This window comes from Lasioglossum baleicum, unplaced genomic scaffold (genome assembly GCF_051020765.1).
Source record: "Lasioglossum baleicum unplaced genomic scaffold, iyLasBale1 scaffold0021, whole genome shotgun sequence".
Lineage (NCBI taxonomy): Eukaryota > Metazoa > Arthropoda > Insecta > Hymenoptera > Halictidae > Lasioglossum > Lasioglossum baleicum.
This window is the reverse complement of record NW_027469081.1, coordinates 22,433-45,654: the sequence shown is the minus strand read 5'-3', so window position 1 is coordinate 45,654 and position 23,222 is coordinate 22,433. Positions and strand designations below refer to the sequence as shown.

The following is a 23,222-nucleotide window of genomic DNA, read 5'->3' as shown; positions in this document are numbered from 1 at the left end:
CAAACCCGGATAATGAGCAGTTGTATCGTTTGCGAAAAACTAATTAAGACAATTTATTTTGTAACATTAGTATGCTATAACAAGGACCCAAGCGAGCAACGAGCCTGCGATGTTCGTTTAATGCGACGCCATATAGCAAACATTTTGATAAGTAGAAAACTATTTCCCTGAAAACGTATAATCTTCTTAAAACGTACACTTAATAATGATAATAATATACTGCAACTAACGAATCGGGAAGTTCTTTGTGTGGCTCGTGGAGAGTCGCACACCAAATAAAAAAAAAAACATTAATAGCTATAGGTACTACTAGCCATGCGTACCACTAACCCTTTCGCAAGAGCAGTCCTATCCGCGAGCGAGCAAAGCGAGCGAGCAAAAACAACCCTACTCGCGAGCGAGCGAAGCGAGCGAGCAACAATAACCCTCTAGTTTTTTATTTTATATGATTTTATTTTAAGTTAATTTCTATTTTATTTTATATTGTATACTATATATTATCTTTTAAGAATTTGTGTAAGATTAATGATAGTTAAGTAGGTTACTTAACAGTTAATAAAAACATCACCCACTGAAAAGTTATCATAACTTATTACATACCACGTTGTAAATATTTTCTTATAATTTTTTCACGTGAAACGTGCATTATTTCAAATTTTAATACAAATAACGATCATGCACATGTCTGCCGAATATACCTAATGTACTTATATAAAAATCACATTATGGACAAGTTATGAAAGAAATACGTACCATTATTATTATTATCTATTTCATAAGAACGCACAGTTGATTCTCGGGTATCGCGATAACTCGTTCGCGCGATCTTGTTCTATTGTTTTAGAAGCCGCCCGACAAAGGTGAGTCATGAGTACACTGCGGATCTTTATGCAAAATAAAAAATGTTTGCATTGATTGCACGGCACATGAGCCAAATATAAATTGTATTCTTCTTTTAATTATCCTATTAAGCTGAAACTAATACGTTGATGTCCTTAAATATTTTTAACATGTCCACTGCTTTAAATTGAACGTGTACATTTTTGTCATACATGCATAAAATCCGCAGTCTAGTCATAAGCTTCCCGATGTGTCTGATGTATCGCGTACCCGACTCGAGCCCGATAGGCGAAAAACCAAAACAAGGTAATAAAAGTAGTGGTTTTTTCCCCCTCCCCAAGTTAGCACAGGGTCCTCGAGGTCGAAAACTGAGATTCGACACCCCAGAGTACCCCTAAATGACGTGTCAAAATTTCATTAAGTTCGGAATACTTTCCAGGTAGACGCCTTTTTTCGACCTGCCGACTGGACTATATGAAAAAACTTGACAACACTGAGGAAAATGAAAAATTGAATAACTCCAAGAAAAATGGAAAACTTAATGACTCCGAGAAAAATAAAGAACTTACTGACTCTGAGGAAAATGAAAACTTTAATAACTCTCAGTTAATAAGCAGTCTTCAATGCCTCTTAAAAATGCAATTAATCGCATGTAGGGATTGATCAGGTGTATCTCTCTCTATATTAAAAAATATTTAAAAATCCTTTGACAAATCTGTTTTGTGGCGTCAGGATACTGCTGTCGATATTCCATCACAGTTTGTATAGTATATATTATTTCTCCACTTTGTTTCTATATAAAATTTTAATATGATCCTCCATTAGTTTAACGCCCCGTTCAGCGGTATCATTGACCACCTTCAGTCTATGTTTCAGTCAGTCTACTTATTATTCATAATAACTTCTTTTTCCGATATTTTAACTGTTTTTCTTTTGTAGATTGGAGCGTATTAATGAATTTAGTTAAGGTAGTAGAGAGACTTCCAGGATTGCAAGATATTCATTTACTCATTTCTCGATAATACAAACACGGGGTTTTTCACTAGTCAAAAACGCTAGATAAAACATCGATCTAGGGCGCTATCTGCCTCAAAAGTCCTATTTTTTCGATTACGAGGCGTAATTTTCATTATTCGGCAGCATGTAACTATGAAAATAGCTATATGCGCAGTTGTATGCTTCCGAATAATGCAAATTACGCCCCTTAATATCTCTGTCAGTTATGTATATATAAAAAAACTCTTCAAACAAAAGTTGTAGTATATAAGGAGGTGGATATAGTATCAGAGAAAAAATTTTTTTTCAAAGTAATTATTTCAAGTTTTCAAAGTCACGGATGTTTTTTCTATCAACAACTGTTTATGCTACATACGGATTCTTAAAGAGAAAAAAGACAAATTCAACGATATATCATAACGTCTATTTATGTAAAGATTTAAAAAATTCAAAATTTTCAAATTTGCTGCGCCTCATTTTCCCATGATCCAATCGGCCCCAAAATTTTTCCAGATCATTTTCTCAACATTTGTTACAATTCAGGTTTACGGGACAAAAAAATTTCATGGTCGAAAAATAAGGTCCACCCTAATGTCCATATACGTAAATTACGAGAAGCAGTAAAGGGTGCTTAACGTCGAAGAAGAAAATCCTGGTAATTAAAACTTAATATGTACTACATTCTACGTTATTAGAATAATTGTAGTTTAATTATGATACATTTTATATCAACATTTTTTATTTACACTTAGAAACGCACTGTCTCGGAAGGAAATGGACATTCGAGAGAAGCAATAAAATTAGAGCATCATCGCGAAAAAAGATGAGTTTGCAATAACCTCAATATTTTATGAAATTCTATTATAATTATAGTTATGACTGTGTTTTTTTATTATAGGAAGACAGAAGATCAAATAAACTTGTGTATGCTAGTATAAAATCAATTTATATATATTATACAATTTATTTTACAAATTGTTTCATAAACTAAAAAATACTTCCTGCATTTTCGTATTCTCCAATCAGTCCAAATAAATACCATCAACCTGTTCTCGATCATATACCAATTTTTATTAATGCAATTATGACAGTAACAAAACGTTTCTATTTAAAATGAATACATATTCTGAACATAGTTTTAACATTTTTAATTTTTTGGAAGGTTAAAAAATGTAATTAAAAAAGTAATGAAAAATAAAAATAAAAAAAAAATCCTCGCTGCACGGGGACCCGAAGGCTAGCTCCAGATTGCGATTCATACGCTCGACGGCTCGACAGTCGAATTTCAGTTTCGTTTCCGTAAGCCGTAAAGCATGGCAACATGGCAAGTTCTAAAAATAGATTGTGGCTCGCACAAGCAGCGCACACGGATATAGTAAAGGTACGCTGGTGAGTGTAGCGCGCGGGCGCGTTGCTAACACGATACCAATACAGTGTCTTCTGCACCGACGAAATGCCGTCGTTGGCCTCCTGTTTCTCACTCCAGTCAGAATATATCCTAGAGGGCGTAAGAGAACACCGAAAAATTCGAGTCCCGCCAACTCCCGTAAGGCTGGCAGTCTTTAATAGTATCTCGTCGGTGCCTTAGCCTTAGCACCGACGAGATACTATTAAAGACTGCCAGCCCCTGTGTTATTCCGCGGGACCAGTAAGTGGGCGCGAGTGGGCGCGGGGATAACGTGAAAGGTACAGTGATCTGATATACCACATCGCTAAAAGTTCTAAATAGTGTTAAAATAGTGCCAAAACATCGTCTGAAATATGGCGGAGAATGTAACATTTAATAATAATCGATATGGTTTCGTAATAATTCGCATTCACACCGATGCATCGGCGACGAGAATCTCCTCAGTGGTCTTCTTTACCGACAAAATGCCGTCGTTGGCCTTCTGTTTCTCTGGATGGAGCTAAAATATATCCTAGAGGGCGTAAGAAATACCGAAAAATTCGAGTCCCGCCAACTCCCATAAGGCTGGCAGTCTTTAACAGTATCTCGTCGGTGGCCTTAGCCTTAGCCTTAGCACGAGCACCCCCACGAAATTAAAGGAATTGGTAAATGCCGCTAGTTCCACAGCTTCGGGCAAGGGTCTTATGTGCGTGTACATGTTTACATAGTAGTGGTGAGTAACCTGCCGGTGCAGCATCGCGGGGGTGCTCGTGCTAGGACTAAGGTTAAGGGGGCCGTCTCCTAGCAGATGACGGTCGCGCGTGAACACTCACACACCGCTAGAGTACACTCACACACCGCTAGACCACGTATACGTACACGAGAATTGCTAGGATCAGGGAAATGCGTTCTGATTTCTCGATAATGCAAAGACGGGGGTTTTTATTAGTCAAAATCGCTAGATAAAAGATCAATCTAGTGCGCTGTTTGCTTCAAAAGTCGTTCTTTTACGTTTCCGAGCAATGATTTTGCAATATTCGGCTGCATGTTGCCCGTCGGAGAGGCTAGTACGCCGGCGTGACTGCAGCGCCATCTAACGGGCAACATGCGACGGGCAACATGCAGCCGAATATTGCAAAATCATTGCTCGGAAACGTAAAAGAACGACTTTTGAAGCAAACAGCGCACTAGATTGATCTTTTATCTAGCGATTTTGACTAATAAAAACCCCCGTCTTTGCATTATCGAGAAATCAGAACGCATTTCCCTGATCCTAGCAATTCTCGCGTACGTATACGTGGTCTAGCGGTGTGGGAGTGTACTCTAGCGGTGTGTGAGTGTTCACGCGCGACCGTCATCTGCTAGGAGACGGCCCCCTTAAGGCTAAGGGAAGAGTCGGAGTGGCCGTGGTGGGGACTGACTTGCCGACCAAACGAAGAGGAGAAGCTGCAACATGTGTTCCCCGAGCCAACCGCGCCCAGGCCTGCCTTAGGCCTTCTACCACCGGCTGTGCAGTTCGTCGACCTGGCCGTACGTCCCTTAGCTTTCGGTACTGTCGTATACCTGAAGACATCTGTACAGTACGTCACCGAGTGACCCAGTGACACACATTTCGAAGCAGCAAATATATTTACGGCTGAATAAGTGAGTTTTCAATACAATCAGTTTCTGCTTCTTCTCTCGTTCGGGTAACGTTGCCGTAAGTCGGGTAAAAAGATCCACCCATATGAATTGACAAGTAAAGTTCTTCCGCGACCGTCAAAAAGTCTAAAGGAAATGTTGTTCAGAATCATGGTCTTGACAACATATCCAAAGCTCATCCAAATCGGGTAGAAGATAGTACAATCGATCGATTTACAATTACAAGTTTTTGCATTTATCGCGTAAACTAAAGCCGGCCGACAAAAACTGTAAAGGGAAATGTTGTTCAGAATCATGGTCTTGACAACATATCCAAAGCTCATCCAAATCGGGTAGAAGATAGTACAATCGATCGATTTACAATTACAAGTTTTTACATTTATCGCGTAAACTAAAGCCGGCTGACAAAAACTGTAAAGGGAAATGTTGTTCAGAATCATGGTCTTGACAACATATCCAAAGCTCATCCAAATCGGGGAAGATTCACATAATCTCGAGAAACTCTTGTTCGTTACGGCATCGCGACGTTACACCACGCTCGTCTCCCGGCGCGCCGGGCTGAACGTGCCATCGCGCCGTCTAGATCGCGCTCTGATTGGTCCGTGTTTTTCGTTAATAACTCCTAAACAAAGCCCCGGCTGACATTGGTGCAAAGGAAAATGTTGCTTCAAATGACCTAAGGAACCTCCCATTTCCCGGAGTCGAAGGGGTTTTGGGACACCCTGTATACCCTGATAGCACAGTTTGGAACTGCCAGGAATAGTCCAGAGCGTGGAGTGAATTTGGAGGGCAGTATCGTTCCAGACGCCGCTTATTGGCTGCTCGGAGCAACGGTTGGAGTACATCTAGAAAGAGTGTGGAGTTGCATGCCAGTGGGCTTCCAAAAACGATTACAGGTGTACAAAGTCCGCCGTCACAGCATCTAGAGGGCAGCTTCTTCCGTCCAGATGGAAGGCAGCTCGTGGAGTCTGTGTGGAGCGGCGGATGCCGTTATACAGGGCAGCACCGTCGGTGAGGTTATGTCAGTAATGTTGGTAATGTCGGTGAAATGAATTTCTACACATTGTACAAATATGTAGCAGTCTTCCTTTTTACCGACAATTCCAAATACCGATTCTGAATGAAAACGAAATAATAAACCCGATATAAAAAAATATTAAATTTTATTTATTTCTATTATATCTATATTATTTTTCCTAGACTGCGGAACTTTGTGCAAAATAAAAATTGTCTGCATCGATCGCAAGAGAGATGGAAACTATATGTACAAATTGAATGTTACGTTCTTCCCCCCTTGCCGTAATTTTCTTTACAGTTACATTAAGAGTAAACCTACACATAAATCAATAAACTAGTAATACATTAATTATCCCCTAATACGTACAGTTACACGAATTAATATTCGGACGATCTAAAGAAGATGATAACTTTTTTAATATTGTACTATACGATTTGAATTTTTTGGGGGAGCTGGAACAATTAGTTTACTGCAGGATGTGAAAAGAAATTTTTTCAAAAAATGCATTTGGTCGGAATTGCAGAGAAAATACTAAAAGTTACATTTTACAACTTTTTCGCGCGGGCCTATATTGAAAATTTAAAAAGTACGTTTTGTAGGCCTGCGTAAATAATGTGCACTGTGAAAGTTTCATCGAAATCGGTTGATGCGGGAAAAAACGACAGGCCTTGAAAGATGTAAGAATTCTTCGATGTAGGCTGAAAATCTGCGATTTTTACCATCTTTAAACGTTTGTAGCTCATTGCAACGTCAACCGATTTTGACGAAATTTTCAAAATATGTTTAGTCGACACAGATCTACAAAGCGTATTTTTCAATTTTTCAATATGGGCCCACATAAAAAAGTTGTAAAATGCAACTCTTAGTATTTTTTCATACAATCCCGATCAATTGCAATTTTTGAAAAAATTTCTTTTCACATCCTGTAGTAAACTAATTGCTGTAGCTCCCCAAAAAAGTTCAAATCGTTTAGTACAGTATTAAAAAAGTTCTCGTCTTTTTTAGAACGTCCGAATATTAATTCGAGTAATTGCAGTTCCCGTATAGCCTTTTTCCAGGATTGCAAGGATGCGGGATTCGCCTCTTCTCATCTCTCGATAATAATACAAACACGGGGTTTCTCACTAGTTAAAAACGCTAGATAAAAGATCGATCTAGGGCCCCATCTCCCTCAAAGGTCCTATTTTCCGTTTACGAGGCGAAATTTGCATTAGGCGTCACCGTAATTTGCATTATTCGGAAGCATACAAGCTATTTTCATAGCTACATGCTGCCGAATAATGCCAATTACGCCTCGTAAACGAAAAAATAGAACTTTTGAGGCAGATAGTGTCCTAGATCGATCTTTTATCTAGCGTTTTTGACTAGTGAAAAACCCCGTGTTTGTATTATTATCGAGAGATGAGAATAAGAGGCGAATCCCGCACCCTTGCAATCCTGAAAACGAGTCTACTTCCTTTTAATAAACTAAAGCAAGGATTTGAAACCAAGGAGTATGTTCGGTTGCAGGTAGCTACGGTATAAAGTTTAGTACCTTAACGGTATAAAAGGTCCAAATACATCTGGCTACATCGGCTGTGCTTCTTTCGGCTGGCTAAAAATCACTTTGTTGGGAGGTACATCTGGAAGGTCTTTAGCTGAATGTTTTATGACGGCCTCGCCTGTGAATTCGGACTCGCGCTTGTTCCTTCGCGCGGAGGGTTTTACGACGGAACATTAAGTGGCCTGTAGTTCCCTTTTCATTTGGAACAACCTAAGCATTGGAAAAACCGAAAGAATACCGGTATTTTTTCGGTTTCGGTAGAAAATTGATTGTGCCGTTATTCGAAGACTTTGAATAAATCCACTATCCACAGTCCAAATTCTATCTTGAGATTAGTCTTTTTTTAATCGGAAGAACGCCACACGAAGCAGCTAGCGTCATTTACATGAAACAATTACGAAAAATAAACAAGGTCTGCAATTAACTTGTTAGTGGTTTCATGCCGATATGTCTGGCTGGCCGACGCGCGTCGGGTTACCTGGCCGTGTTTATTGCACCACTTGGCCACGGTGACCGAAGTCTTCGCCGCCCTGGCAGAAAATTATTCGAAGCTACACCGTTTCGATAGTTTCCAGATGGCTGGAAAACCCCAAGGTTTGGTTGCCACATCTGCGGTCTTGCCGAATCCCAGGGTCCGCTTCAAGCACTAGCTTAAAAGTTCCGTTCACCCCCCAAATGGGACTCTCACCAACATGTTCAGTAGGGTGGACCTAAGCTATACTTGGCGAAAAATTTTGATCGAGATACAAAGCACGACGACCCCCAGAAAGGTTCTCTTTGGTGAGAAAAAAATTTGGGCAAAGTTTGAAATCGATCGAAAAAAAGGATCACGTGGCGCATTTAAATTGAAAATTTTGAGAATTTTGAAATTCATCGTAACTATAAAGTATTATATATCGTTGGATTTTTAATTTTTTTCTAAATAAGAATATGGAAAAATTATATGACCTTAATTTAAAAAAAAATAACGATGACCTTGATATTTCGAAAATTTGATTTTTAAAAAAATTTTTTTTGTGCCATTATATTTACCATATTGAACAGTGCAACTTTTTCCTCTGACATTTTTTCGTATAACCACAAATAACAGAGATATGTAATTTTGTATTGTACTATTGTACTATACATGTGAATGAATATTTTGAATATATTCTACAGAATAGTGATAAGGAACTATTTCTTATATTCTAATGTAAGACTATCCGCTTTTAAGATGGCAAGGACAGAGCGGGTCACCAAATAATACGCCGATCAATGGTGAAGCCGCTCGCCAAGAATGCATTTTATTAAATGAACAGACAAACAATACAAAATCTAGAGAGAGAATCCAAACTTGACAAGTCACTGGAAGAACGGGTCCTCAGACCCGAAGTGGCTGTTAGGACCCGCGCTGCCAGCGTATTTTATGACGCTACCCCTCTGGGTTTTCCCTGGGAGGAAGGTTGCTGTGTGGTTCGCCTGTGCTGCGGACCCTCGACGTTCGATTTACATGTTTTTCGCTATTGTTGTTTTCGTTGCGTCAGGATATTGCTGGCGGTAATCTTTTACCATTTGCAGTACCAACTGCTTTTCTTCCTCATTGCGAGCTAAAATTTGATTGTATGTAATCCTGTATTAGCTTAACGGCTCTTTCTGCCGAATCATTGACCACAGGTAAAGCGTTAACTATATCTAAACCTAGTTTGTAAGAATCTTCATCTTGCCAAACTACTGGATCTTTTTTTAAAAATTCTGTCAATATATTAAATCTACTAAAAAATTGTCGACTTTCGTCTGATATAAAACCTGAAATGTCCTCTTGCATGTGATCGGCCACATTAGTTGGTAAAATGACAAATTTTTTATAATAATCGCCGCTACTAAAAGATCACTATTTGATCAAGAAACTCTTGTTCCTGTTGATCTTGTATCTGGGATCGTCGTTTACAACTCTTTTGTAAGACCTTTCACTTGTGGTATAATGACTCCAATTTCTCGACGCAGCGACTGTTTAACTGAACTGGAATTCTGGCCTTTTCCCACAACACCTCCACTTCTTTAACAACAAGGTGTGCACTAGACCGAAGGTTCAATTTCACTTTCCGCAAATTATAAAATAGCACTCCTAAAACTTGTCGTTTCGATGGCAACTTAGCGTCAATTATCTGATTTTCATCATGTTCTAATAAGAACAGTTTTTCGCGACTTCTACTCTCCATTGGGCTTCTCAATTTATATAGAAATTGAGTAGTCTTCCTGTATGACTACTGTAACGTCTCGCGTCTGCCAAATCTGGATTGAACGACGATGTTCACGAGTCCGATTTTGTAAGTTGAGGTGATAGTTGATCGAAGACAACACTTGAGGTTGTATGTTCGCTTACTCGATACTGATGATTACAGTTCGTTAGCTCAGACAGATCTAATCGGTGGTTCTCTGATACATCTAAATCTTACTTCGGTGTGGATGTCGTTTGTTTGAAAAAGCGTGATGATTGGTTGATGGAGTTGAAAGTAATTGGTGGAAAAACTTGTAAGGATAGGAGTAGGAATAGGAGTGGGAGTTTAAGTACGGGTTGTTATAAAATTTTTAACGAGGGTTTACATCTGTTTCCCGGGTGTGCGCTTATGAATTTCAAGATAGGTAAAATTGTAAAAAAGTGGACTTAAGGTCCACGGGGTACATCTGGAGGTAACGTAATAAATTATATTCGGTCATAGGTAATAAATGGATATGTTTAAATATCTGTTATTTGTGGTTCTACGAAAAAATGTCAGAGGAAAAAGTTGTATTGTTCAATATGGTAAATATAATGGCATACAAAATTTTTTTTTTTAAATCAAATTTTCGAAATTTCAAGGTCATCGTTATTTTTTTAAAAATTAAGGTCATATAATTTTTCCATATTCTTATTTAGAAAAAAATTACAAATCCAACGATATATAATACTTTATAGTTACGATGAATTTCAAAATTTTCAAAATTTTCAATTCAAATGCGCCACGTGATCCTTTTATCCGATCGATCTTAAATTTTGCACAAATTTTTTTCTCACCAAAGAGAACCATTCTGGGGGGCGTCGTGAAAAAAATTCGTTGGTCAAAAAATAAGGTCCACCCTAATGTTCAGTCGCGTTTTTAACACTTTTTAATGGGTTGTTAACATTTTTTTTTCTTATTAGGAATTTATTTTAGTTAGTGATCATATTCATCGATAAAAAAAGGTGAGTATACGGTACTATTTATATTGAGTCCTACAAAATATTGCAATTAGAATTACGATTTCAATGATGTCTACTTGTTCTTTGAATACAGTAGAGACTCCCGTATCCGTACCCCCATTATCCGAATACATACCCTAATATAAGGACGTCCTATTGTCCGTATGTTCTGTTATCGCCGCGTCGCTCGCTGTGCCGGGATTCAAATGCGCGCCGTCTCCAGATTCCGACTTTTCGCCTCATGCTTCCGAAACTTCGGCAACGTGAAAATCGAGGGAACGCGTCGATCAGTCGAGCAGGTAGTTCACACAGACAGAGTAGAGGTACGCTTGTGTGTAGCGCGCCAGCAATTGAACAGGCACTCAGACGGGCTGAGTTTTCACGTTACCGAAGTTTCGAAAGCATGAGGCGAAAAGTCAGAATCTGGAGACGGCGCACAGTGTGACCTTTCGTCCAAATCGGAGACAAAATCGAAGAACTTTTGATAGAAATAAGGTAGAGCGATGAAATTTTTTAAAAATTAAAGCTGAAACATTACAGAATATGGGAAAAATAGGGAGATTATGGTAAGAACGTTTTTTAACGTTGAGAAAATTCGTTAAACTTGCACAATTTCGAGAAAATTGTGGTTTTTCCAATACCACGCGCGGAAATTTTTTTTTAAATTTTTGCTATATATCATTTCCCGTAGATTTTTTCACGCCGATTTCAAATCTGGTCTCAAAATTTGTCTACGACCTCAGGATATTGCAAAATCGATTTCTTTAAATTCTACATGTTTAACGAATTTTCTCAGTTAAAAAACGTTCGTACCATAACTTCCATATTTTTCCCATATTCTGCAAAGTTTCAGCTTTCATTTTAAAAAAATTTCATCGCTCTACTTCATTTCTATCGAAAGTTCTTTGATTTTGAATCGAGTCTGGTCCAAATTTTCCACTTTGCGCCGACGCGACGAAATCTCTCCGTATTTAATCATTGTTTAAACATCTTTAATCAATCATAATGTATTAATATTGGATATCACTGTATTCGGGAAAGTCTACAGAATCTTTTGCCAGAAAGAACAATTCAATATCTTTTATAATAACATCACAATATTTGTTTGAAGTTGAAAAATGTTTTTTTTTCAAAGCCTTGTTCCTGAAAAACTGTGCGTATAGGAAAAAAATTGAAAACAGATTCGGAATCAGCGCGAAAAACTCTATAAGAAGGACCCTACAGTAATTGGGGAACATAAAAAAAGTTGAAATTTGTTGGACAGTGTAATTCTACTCCATTCAATAAAAATAGATCAGTTAATGAAGCCTCGTTTCATTTAATTCATACATGTTAAGAAAGACACGCTAAAAATATGTGTATAAAGAAATGGAATTTCTAATGTTTCATAAACAGAAATTTTGTACGCAGTTCGCACGGTCTGGGATAGATACGGGCCTGAGCTGTCTCGAGGATAAAGGCCGTTACGGAGAACGAGTCGTGCGGCCGGTGAAAGGAGGCGGCCTGAAAAGTCTCATCCGTGCCGACCACTGAGTTGACAATTTCAGAATTTCCAAGAACAGCAAGAAAAGAAATTCGAACCGTTTCACGATATCTAAATTGCTTTCGCTGCTTTATACCAGGGTACGCGACTAAGTAATAAAATGTCGATAAAACTGGGCAATTACTTTGACCGTCGCGAGGGCCAATAAGTCCTGGGTAGTTACCATGTAACAGACCTGCACCGAGCAGGCCTGTTACTAACGGAACCAAGTATCAAGGCGCGCCGAGGCAAACCGAACCGGGCCGAACTAGACCGAACAGAACCGCCGCGCACCACCGATGCACGCCCCGCGCCGCGCGACCACCGCGCCACGAAACCGATACCGATGGGGACGAGTCGACCGTTTTTCCCACGCGCGTGAGATCGTTCGGGAACATTCGCGAAGTTCAGTACCGCACCGACACCCGCATCACCGAACGGACAGTTATAAAAGCGGCTACGCAACCGCGGGAGCGGCTTCTTAACTGAGACGAGGCTCAGAACGGATCGTTCCTATTATCATTCCTGTAAGTAGCCTTTCCGGTGACGAACTACGTTCCACCAAACGAATACGGCGTACCGCCATCTTGTCAGCGAGTATTCCTGTCCCATGGAGGCATTCCGCCGGTGACGAACTACGTTCCACCGTGATAGAGTACGGCGTACCGCCACTCTGAAGGGCCAAGGTGTACCACCAGCCACCTTGTCAAGGCGTACCGCCGACAAGAGCGAACGACGAACACGATGAACCATCATTCGTCGCCGTAGAACCGCCTGAGAGGACAGAGACGTACGGTGAACCACCACGTCGAAATCCGACCGACAAGACTCAGGCAGGGAGCCCTCCGTCCTTCCTGAAACCATTCTGTTCCCGTAGTGTAGTAGAGCACGACGCACCGTCACTCTTTTCGCCAAGGTGTACCACCAGCGATTTTGTTAAGGCGTACCGCCGACAAACACGATCGACGAGCACGATGAACCATCACTCGTCGCCGTAGAACCGCCCGAGAGGATGATGGCGTATGGCGAACCGCCACGTCACACATCCGACCGACCTGACTCGGGTAGGGTTGCCTTACCGTCCTGATTTTTCCCGTTTACCTGCCTCGAAATACGTTCGCGTCGCGTCCGAGAAAGTAACGCGTACCGTACCTGAAAACCGCGACGTGCGCGTCCTAGACAGCTACGCGAAATCGTGTCTGAAAGACGCGGTTACCGAGTGAACATTCGCGAGGAGCGAATCCTGAAAACCGCGTTCGCGAACGCGCCGGCAGTGAGCATTGTCAGTGAAACCGCTTGTGTCGTTATTCCGTAACCTGCGTATCACGTCCGGTTCCCCATCGACATTTTCCTCTCGTTGAACATCGAACTCTGGATCGGCGAGCTATAAGGACGAAGAGGAAGTCTCCGAACGTGACGACGAAACCAGGGTGTTACAACCAAAACAACTCTGGATTTTCTGCACGAGATTACCTGAACCTTTTCCCAGAATGTTCGTTTGACAAGCAAATTTTCACATAATCATCCATTTCATTTCCAAAGTACAGTACCAGGACCTCGACGAACCGGCTTGATCGAGAGACAAACAGCCCGGACAAATTAAGGCCCGATGGATAATTGAGACCCGAGGGAAACCACGTCTTACCCTGCCATAGTCCGGCCACTCTAAGCGACCGTGATTATCCTTACGGGCACCGTCGCGTCGGTTCTTCCACGCCATAATTAATCCTCCGGCAACCCTCCCTCTCTTCCCAGTTTTCCCCGAAATTCTATACTCTATACAATTGTACTTGCAGCTTGCAGCTATTCCTTCTGACGCGATAACGGTAACGTTAGCGTATCTGCTTTATAATATTTGTCATTGTTGTAATATCCTGCAATTTCTACCATCTTTAACCCTTAGCACTCCAGTGGTGACTCGAAATCACCACTAAAAATTGCTGTCCCATTATGCAAAATATTGTTTACATTGTTAAACATGTTGGTAGCTAATCAATTACTAAACCTTTAATTATTGTATGAGGTATTACAATCAATTTCATATCCATCAAATGAAAAGAATCGTATAGAACGAAATTATTCTACCTAGAACGAGATGTTTCATTTTCGAGTTAAAACAGCTCCGAAATTAAAACAGCTGCAAATGGTTAATTGTTATAACTATCTTTTAAATTTTCAATATAGGCCCCACATATAAAAGTTGTGAAATGCAACATTTAGTACCTATTTTCTCTACAATTCCAGCCAACTGCAATTTCTGGAAAAATATCTTTAGGGTGACGGGTAATTCAGTGTCTATGATGTTTCGCGTGGTTAACAGACAACGATATAGATATTTATTAAAACAATAACACGTAACAATAACAAAACAAAACAAGATGTAATAATAATAACAATAACGAGAAAACTAGATTATAAACGTTAATGACTATCGAGTACTAACAAAGTACAGAGATATAAATTAACGTAGCGCGGGCAACTCTAGAGCGATGCGTTCTCAACGAGTGCCACAAGCTTTTTTTCCACTGGTAAAAATCCTTTTTGGTGGGAGGATTAGCAACGTGAGAAAGACCGTTAAAATAAGGGGAGGAATTCTCCGTTCCTCAAGAGTAAGGAGAAAGTTTCCTTCCCCAAAACAATTCAAAGTCGTCGCTGCCAAGGACATTGCAACGGTTGAGTCAGGGTTCTGGTAATCGTCACTTTTACGACCGAACCCTCAACGCAACCGTCCACAGCGCGCACTTGAGAAGGATGAAATTTCCGCGTCCGGAAAGTCCCTCTTTCCAACGCGCCATGTCCACTACATATCTTTTCACATCGTGCAGTAAACTAATTTCTCCAACTTCTCACGAAAAGTCCAAATCCATATAGTCCAACATTAAAAAAGTTACAGTTACTCGAATTAATACAACCCCTGGCAGAAAGTTTCCGATCCGGAGGCATTGATACGGATTTTACAGAAAACTATTACTTTATGGAGTTGAAACTGATGGGAAATTAAAAGGGGCTTATTAAAGAATGAAGAACAACAAATTAACATAAGCTTCCATTTATTATAACAAAGAAACGAGAAAATAAACAAAATGTTACACGGAAAAAAGTTAATAGACCCATTAATAGATCTGCTGGAAGAAAGTTTCCCATTTGATTTACAGTCTCCGCAACACCAAATTTCTTCAACAATTACTGTTGGATGATTCTTATAGAGTTTTTTGCGCTGATTCCGAATCTGCCCTTAATTTTTCTCCTAGATACAAATTTCGGATCACGAATAATAGATACAAAATTTGTAATTAGTTACTCGAAGATATAGATACACAGGGGACCACCTGTAGCGGTATTTTCGAATACCTCGAAACCATTCTGCACTTCGCAATCATAACTTAAATTATGTTTCTTTTTTTTCAATTACAGAAAGTGGACAGCGAAAGTCGACAGCGCGAACTGCATCAATTCTTTAAGTTGAAAATAAATGTAGACAATTAAAAAATGTTTTTGGTTAAACTTTTCATTAAAACTCGAAGCAATAAGTATTTACCGAACAAAACGATTATAGATGCGGGATTCGATTCGGGGCCAGAAGATTCCCAGCCGTATATATGTACTTGTTTTGTTAACGACTACCCAACCTCTAAAAAATTATAAAAAAATTAAGAACGGTTGCTTCAATAATATACAAGTACTGAATTCTTATAAAACTGGAGTCTCTAACACTTCAATACAAAACATGCATTTTCTTGGAATTTTTGGAGGTTTTCAATTTTTTAAAACATGTTTCCGTAATCCGAAAAATCTGAAAAAATACACATTAATAATCAGGATGAGACACAACTAACGTAATAATATAAATGTGGTCAACTGAAGACTTTGATGTATGTATATACATAAAATCGGCAATTTTATGTTTTCCGATTTGTTTAAAAATCGATTTTGCAACCAAAAATTTTGAAAAAAATCTCAGTAGTGTATGCTATTCGGTAGAATATTCATGAATTTTTTCATAATTTTCTGTTGAACATGACGTGACTAAAAACAAATTTGGTTGGATACTTCTGACCATCTTTTCCGGCTATACCTTAAGAATCAACGAAAACATTATTTAAAAAATACAAAATATATTTCTTTTTACATCGTTAAAACCGATTTTTCAAAAAAAATTAGGCCTACATAATTTCTCTTCGATATCTCATTTAGATCAAAAGTTATAGCAAAATGTGCGTCGCGCCGCGTGCTGTGCCCGAGATTCAAATGCGCGCCGTCTCCAGATTCCGACTTTTCGCCTCATGCTTCCGAAACTTCGGCAACGTGAAAATCGAAGGAACGCGTCGGCGTCGATCAGTCGAGCAGGTAGTCACACGGACATGGTAGAGGTACGTTTGTTGTGTAGCGCGCGTGCAATCGAACATGCACCAACACGGGCAAGCGCGGTCGACACCGCTCACGGATACGACGATACGTCAGGGAAGGGGAAACTGCCGTTCAGTTTTCAGCAGTTTTCAGTTATTCTCTCAACTCTCAACAGTTCGCAAGTTCTCGTTCGCTTAGCTCGGTCGTAATATCTGTGGTTGTCAGGAGGACGCCGCCGCATGTCACATTGTACTTTCACTTTCAAGATATTGTCGTTTAAAGTTTTGATCACTAATGCTTTGACAAGGACATTGGTTATAAATTGTATTATTTTTTCGAGCCTTTTGAATTGATTTTCGTGACGTTTTTTCTGGTAAATACCTAATTCTACACTATAAAGTTCAATAAATGCATAAACTGAAATTTTTTGAAATTGTGACATGCAGCGTTTTTCTTGACACAATCACAGATATATTTACATAACTTCGCTCTGTGGTTACACGTTACACTCGCGAGTGCGGTCTGCGTTGCGGAATTTGACTATTTGACTATTTATTAGATTGACTTGCTTGGATTATGTGATTACGTGGATTACTTGGATTACGTGCACTACGTGGAAGGCAGGAAGAACGGAAGGTATTTGTACATATTTATATTGGTTAATCGGTTTCATTTTGCTCAAATGTCTCCCAAAATCTTCGCGTGAAAAAGCGTGAGAACGCTTGTCGGCACACCACGCGACAGTGCCATTTGCCATCACATATGAGGTGCTACGGGGCGAGTATGTTCACTTCAATGTAGAGTCCAAAATAGTAAATTGTTTGTTTCTTTATCACTCTCTTTTCATTATCATTATTATCATTTATCACTTTAAACAAATCCAACACAATTCAGCTTTGGCCCATTCAGATTAGAATTAGCTTAGCAATATTCTAAATCGGCAAAATGATGGCTTAAACCAATTCAGTAAGGCAAGTATTTAATCTTCTTCACTTGCTTCTCATCATCGAATTTTTTTATTTCTGGTAGTACATTCTTTTGTTTGTAGTTCAACTTTAATCGATTTTTTATAAATATCATTGCAATGTTTGAATCAGTTAGGTATATTAGTTGATGAAAAACGTCAGAAGACCTTTTGTAATTGTAGCACCAGAAATTAGAAAATTCGTTGAGATGAGCAATAAGCGAAGAAGATTAAATACTCACCTTTACTCACTGTGTAATTGAAAATCTAATTACAGAACGGAGGATAAATATAATGTGCTATCCAGGGAAGGAGGAGAAGGAAGCTGCGGCAACCGGGGAAGAGGAAGACCTCTAATTTTTCACGTGGTACGTATATCTAATTATGCCATTCAACACACATGCATATATTGTACATTACTGATTTTCTTTGTATTTTTTAGGTATCCCACCTATGCCAGAACGTGCTACGGGCCACAAGTTTTGGGAAGCAGAGGCAACAACGTGTAATAATCACAATATACAGGGTGTTCCGTTTAAATACGAACACCTAAATATCTCTTCAGGTTATTGTGATGCAAAAAATATTTGTTACGTAATGTGCATGGTGTCAATGGACCAAATATCTGGCACACCGTGCACATTACGTAACAAATATTTTTTGCATCACAATAACCTGAAGAGATATTTAGGTGTTCGTCCAATAATAAAGCATAGTAATAATAAAAAATTATAATATTTATTATATATATATATATATATATATTCCTTGTGTCATTGTCCATGTGTCTTTACCAACTCCCTGCGGTGTATTAAAAAATAAGAAAAAGTAAATTTTCTTTTCCCTTATACGACACTTTGTCTTTTTTTGCATGGTGACATTTTAATCTTAGCTTCCATCTCTTGCAATCGATGCAGAGAATTTTTATTTTGCACAGATTTTTTTTTCGTTTCCTCTCCTTGCATGTGACTGAATATTCATTCAAAAATCAGTATTGTCGGTAAAAAGGGAAACTGCTACATATTTGTACAATAGAAATCTACTTATCGACATCTGCCACATTAGTGCGATCTGCCCTTACCGACGGCGCTGCCCTGTATAACGGCATTCGCCGCATCACCGACGAGATACTATTAAAGACTGCCAGCCCCTGTGTTATTCCGCGGGACCAGTAAGTGGGCGCGAGTGGGCGCGGGGATAACGTGAAAGGTACAGTGATCTGATATACCACATCGCTAAAAGTTCTAAATAGTGTTAAAATAGTGCCAAAACATCGTCTGAAATATGGCGGAGAATGTAACATTTAATAATAATCGATATGGTTTCGTAATAATTCGCATTCACACCGATGCATCGCGACGAGAATCTCCTCAGTGGTCTTCTTTACCGACAAAATGCCGTCGTTGGCCTTCTGTTTCTCTGGATGGAGCTAAAATATATCCTAGAGGGCGTAAGAAATACCGAAAAATTCGAGTCCCGCCAACTCCCATAAGGCTGGCAGTCTTTAAGGGGGCCGTCTCCTAGCAGATGACGGTCGCGCGTGAACACTCACACACCGCTAGAGTACACTCACACACCGCTAGACCACGTATACGTACGCGAGAATTGCTAGGATCAGGGAAATGCGTTCTGATTTCTCGATAATGCAAAGACGGGGGTTTTTATTAGTCAAAATCGCTAGATAAAAGATCAATCTAGTGCGCTGTTTGCTTCAAAAGTCGTTCTTTTACGTTTCCGAGCAATGATTTTGCAATATTCGGCTGCATGTTGCCCGTCGCATGTTGCCCGTTAGATGGCGCTGCAGTCACGCCGGCGTACTAGCCTCTCCGACGGGCAACATGCAGCCGAATATTGCAAAATCATTGCTCGGAAACGTAAAAGAACGACTTTTGAAGCAAACAGCGCACTAGATTGATCTTTTATCTAGCGATTTTGACTAATAAAAACCCCCGTCTTTGCATTATCGAGAAATCAGAACGCATTTCCCTGATCCTAGCAATTCTCGTGTACGTATACGTGGTCTAGCGGTGTGTGAGTGTACTCTAGCGGTGTGTGAGTGTTCACGCGCGACCGTCATCTGCTAGGAGACGGCCCCCTTAACAGTATCTCGTCGGTGGCCGCATTAATCAGTGCGACCGTGCTGCCATCTTGCGGGGAAGCGGAATCCAGGATAGAGTGGCGTTCCAGCTGGACTGCAGAAAGCTGCATTCCCCGTGGGCTGCATCCAGACGGTTCCAGGTTGTTCCAGGTGGAGTCAACCTATGCGCGTTTTCGTCACTCCCCGTGGAGTCCGTTGTGCTATCAGGGGATCAGCGTGTCGTTCGGAATAACGCATACGGTCGTGCGCAGGCGCGGCAGCTCCCCACTACGCACAGATGCACATTTTGTGCACATGCAAATTTTACTTATTCTCATATTTATGTTATTTTTCTTAGACTGCGGATCTTTATGCGAAATAAAAATTGTCTGCATAGATTGCAAGAGATGGAAACTATAAAAATTGCATTGCCATACCATTTTCTCTACAGTTCAATTTCAATTCATTACATTTCGAAATTTATTGAAATGTGTTTATGGAAAAAAAGTGTCGTTCGACGGAAAAGAAAATTTATATTTTTTGTATGACTACTATACACTTATTTTAATGTTTAAATATTAATAATTTTAAATTCAGACTACTCAATATCAGAAGGGATAATAAATGAATGAAGTAGGAAATAATAAATATTATATTTTTTCATTTAGTTTGATTATTTTTCTTTATTAGTCAACTATTAGTCAAATTTTTACAAACCTTGACTTGCGCGAACACAGAAGATGATTTGCAGGACAAATCTGATAAACAGGTTCTGGAAGATCAGCTTTTCTTCGTAACTCCTCCCGTGAATCGCTCGAGTACAGTGCTGCTCTCACCGCATTTCTTCTTGGTTGAAAATGGTTGAAAAGAGGATTGTCTTATTATACAGACCTGCACAGACCTGGGCGACGCTGGCTCGAAAAATACATGTTGTTGTTGCTGCTTCTCACCAAAGAGGACTGAAGAGGACTAATCCTGACTAATCCTCTTTGCTTCTCACCTTCTCTTGCTCAGTAACACTCAATTACACTCAGTAAGACAGTTCCAGTCCCCACGTCATCCACTCCGACAAAGGAGTTGCAGGCTGCAACAGGCTGCAAATGGCTGCAACTTGCAGCAACATGTGTTTTTCGAGCCAGCGTCGTCCAGATCTGTTATTATATTCGCAAATCACATCATCACATCAGTACGACTCGACGGTACTGCCCTCTTAAACAAATTCAGCTTCGGCCGGCCGGCTGCCTTCAATTTGCCTTCTGCTATTGCCCTCCGCTATTAGACGGCAAAAATAGCTACTAATACGCGCGGAGAATCCCAGGCAAAAATCGAGTTAATCCCACCTTGAGCAACTCGAACAATAACGCAGCTCGGAACGGGCCAATTCTTAGCTCTAGGTAGGATTTACCCTCGGCAGGCCTGGTTATCAGGGCGGTCTCTTGTGATCGAGACATGCTCCCCCCGTTGATCGATTCGATCGATCAATTTTAAAAAATGAAAAATTAAAAAAGACTTACTTATTGTTTTAAACTGGGTGCGTATCATCATGCGGTAATCATTCGAAGTTTGGTAAAGGTGCGAGTTTTTTTACGTTGCGTTTATAAACTCCGGTAGCAGTTCGAACGGTTACTGCTCGAATGATGTCATCGGTTCCTGGATGTACTTGTTCGACATGACCCAACAACCAACATAATGGTGGAAGTTTGTCATCTCTCAACAATACAATTGTTCCCGTGGAAATATTGTGAGATCCTTTGGTCCACTTATGACGGATAGTAAGATGGTGAATATATTCTTTATGCCACCTTGTCCAGAAATCTCGCTTGACTTTTTGAATGTGTTGCCATGTCGACAAATGATTCAATGGTGTATTGCTGAAATCAGTCTCGGCCAAACACGTCAAAGAATCACCAATTAAGAAATGGCTCGGTGTTAAAACAGAAATATCATTTGGATCAGACGACAGGGGAGTGAGAGGACGAGAATTTAAAATCGCTTCTATTTCAATTACAAATGTATTAAATTGGTCGTAAGTAAATAATTCTTCACCAACTACTCGTTTGATATGATGTTTAAAAGATTTGACGGCCGCTTCCCACAAACCGCCGAAATGAGGTGATAACGCTGGAGTGAAATGCCAAGTAATACCCTTAGGTAAGAGAAATTGTTGTATTTTCGCATCCGTTGGTAATGTTTTGTATAATTCTATTAATTCGTTATCTGCTCCAATGAAATTTGAGCCATTGTCGGAATAGATATTTCGACAAAGTCCTCGTCGAGCGATAAATCGTTTGAAAGTAGCAAGAAAAGCTTCAGTTGATAGATCAGTGGCCAGTTCTAAATGTACGGCCTTAGTCGCGAAACAGGTAAAAACCGCAACATAAACCTTGATTCGTGTTCTATTTCTGTAACGACGTTCTTTGATAAAAAAGGGACCGCAATAATCTACGCCACAATTGATAAATGGTCGACTTTCGGTAACGCGCGCCGCAGGTAAATTTCCTATGACATATTTAACTTCTGGTGGATTGGTTCGAAAACATCGTACACATTGGCGAACAACTTGACGTGTTGTGTTCTTCCCATCTATAGGCCAATATATTTGTCGCACATCATATAAAGTGGCTGTGATTCCAGTGTGATGGTTTTTTAAATGGGAGTCGCGAATAATAAGTTTTGTAATGTGGTGTCCTCGAGGTAATAAAATTGGATGTTTCTGGTCATATGGTAACATAGAATTTTGTAATCGTCCTCCAACACGGAGGATTCCTTGTTGATCGAGGAATGGACGCAGTGGTTGGAGTTTATTTTTATTCGATAGTATTCCTGATTTTATTTCTTGAATGTCAATTGCGAAAGAAGTGGATTGTAAAAGTTTTATTATGCGACGATTGGCTTCGTGGATCTCTTGGATAGATAAATGTCCCGTGCAACGATGTTTCGGTTGGAAACGCAAACAATATGCGATAATTCGCCTGAGTTTTTGAATGCATGAATAGCGCAAAAGAATTTCATCGTTTTGTGCGTTTTTACTGATTAAACAAGTCATATTTCGCAATTCCGATATATCGTTACAAATGACGAATCGAGAGATCGGCCACGTCGATTGTTCTCTGGCGAACCACCTTGGTCCATGACGCCAAATATAGCTGTGTGTGAATTCTGCAGATATCATTCCTCGTGAAATGAGATCGGCTGGGTTTTCAGAAGATTTAATATGACGCCATGAGTTTATATCAGTTTTTCGTTGTATTTCGGCCACGCGATTCGCAACGAAAGTTTTTAGCGTAGAAGGTTGTTTGGAAATCCAATTCAATACGATGGTAGAATCGGTCCAGAAAAATGTTTCATCTATGTGATGTATAAAGGCAGCTTGAACTGTTTGATATAAGGTAGCCAATAACGCGGCACCGCATAATTCCAAACGTGCAAGGGTGATTTGACTTAATGGTGCAACGCGCGATTTTGCACAAAGTAAATTGGTGTCGATGGAATTCGAAGATGTCACTGATCGTATGTATAGACAAGCGCCATATGCTCGTTCGCTTGCATCGCAGAAACCGTGGAGTTCGATACGTTGTGCGTCTTTGAGGTTTGTGTGGCGATTAAATTCGATATCATTTAATAACTGTAAATCATTTTTGAAGGTGATCCATTCAGTATGAAGATTGGCTGGGAGTGATTCATCCCA

At 39.8% G+C, this 23,222-nt stretch overlaps 2 long non-coding RNA genes across 4 annotated transcripts; one reads left to right on the top strand and one right to left on the bottom strand.

The window, feature by feature from the left end:
* The first annotated feature begins 15,566 nt into the window (after positions 1 to 15,566).
* LOC143219178 (uncharacterized) lies at positions 15,567 to 18,186 on the top strand. 3 transcript variants are annotated; one of them, XR_013011257.1, is made up of 4 exons: positions 15,567 to 16,866; positions 16,963 to 17,129; positions 17,735 to 17,825; positions 17,900 to 18,186. It is a non-coding gene; the product is annotated as an uncharacterized LOC143219178 (long non-coding RNA). The 3 variants fall into 3 exon arrangements; XR_013011258.1 differs by having other exon boundaries at positions 15,773 to 16,742; positions 17,053 to 17,129; XR_013011256.1 differs by having other exon boundaries at positions 15,963 to 17,129.
* Positions 18,187 to 20,189: 2,003 nt separating this feature from the next.
* LOC143219089 (uncharacterized) lies at positions 20,190 to 20,668 on the bottom strand. The gene is made up of 2 exons (XR_013011239.1): positions 20,535 to 20,668; positions 20,190 to 20,445 (listed from the first exon to the last, which is right to left on the bottom strand). It is a non-coding gene; the product is annotated as an uncharacterized LOC143219089 (long non-coding RNA).
* Positions 20,669 to 23,222: the final 2,554 nt, after the last annotated feature.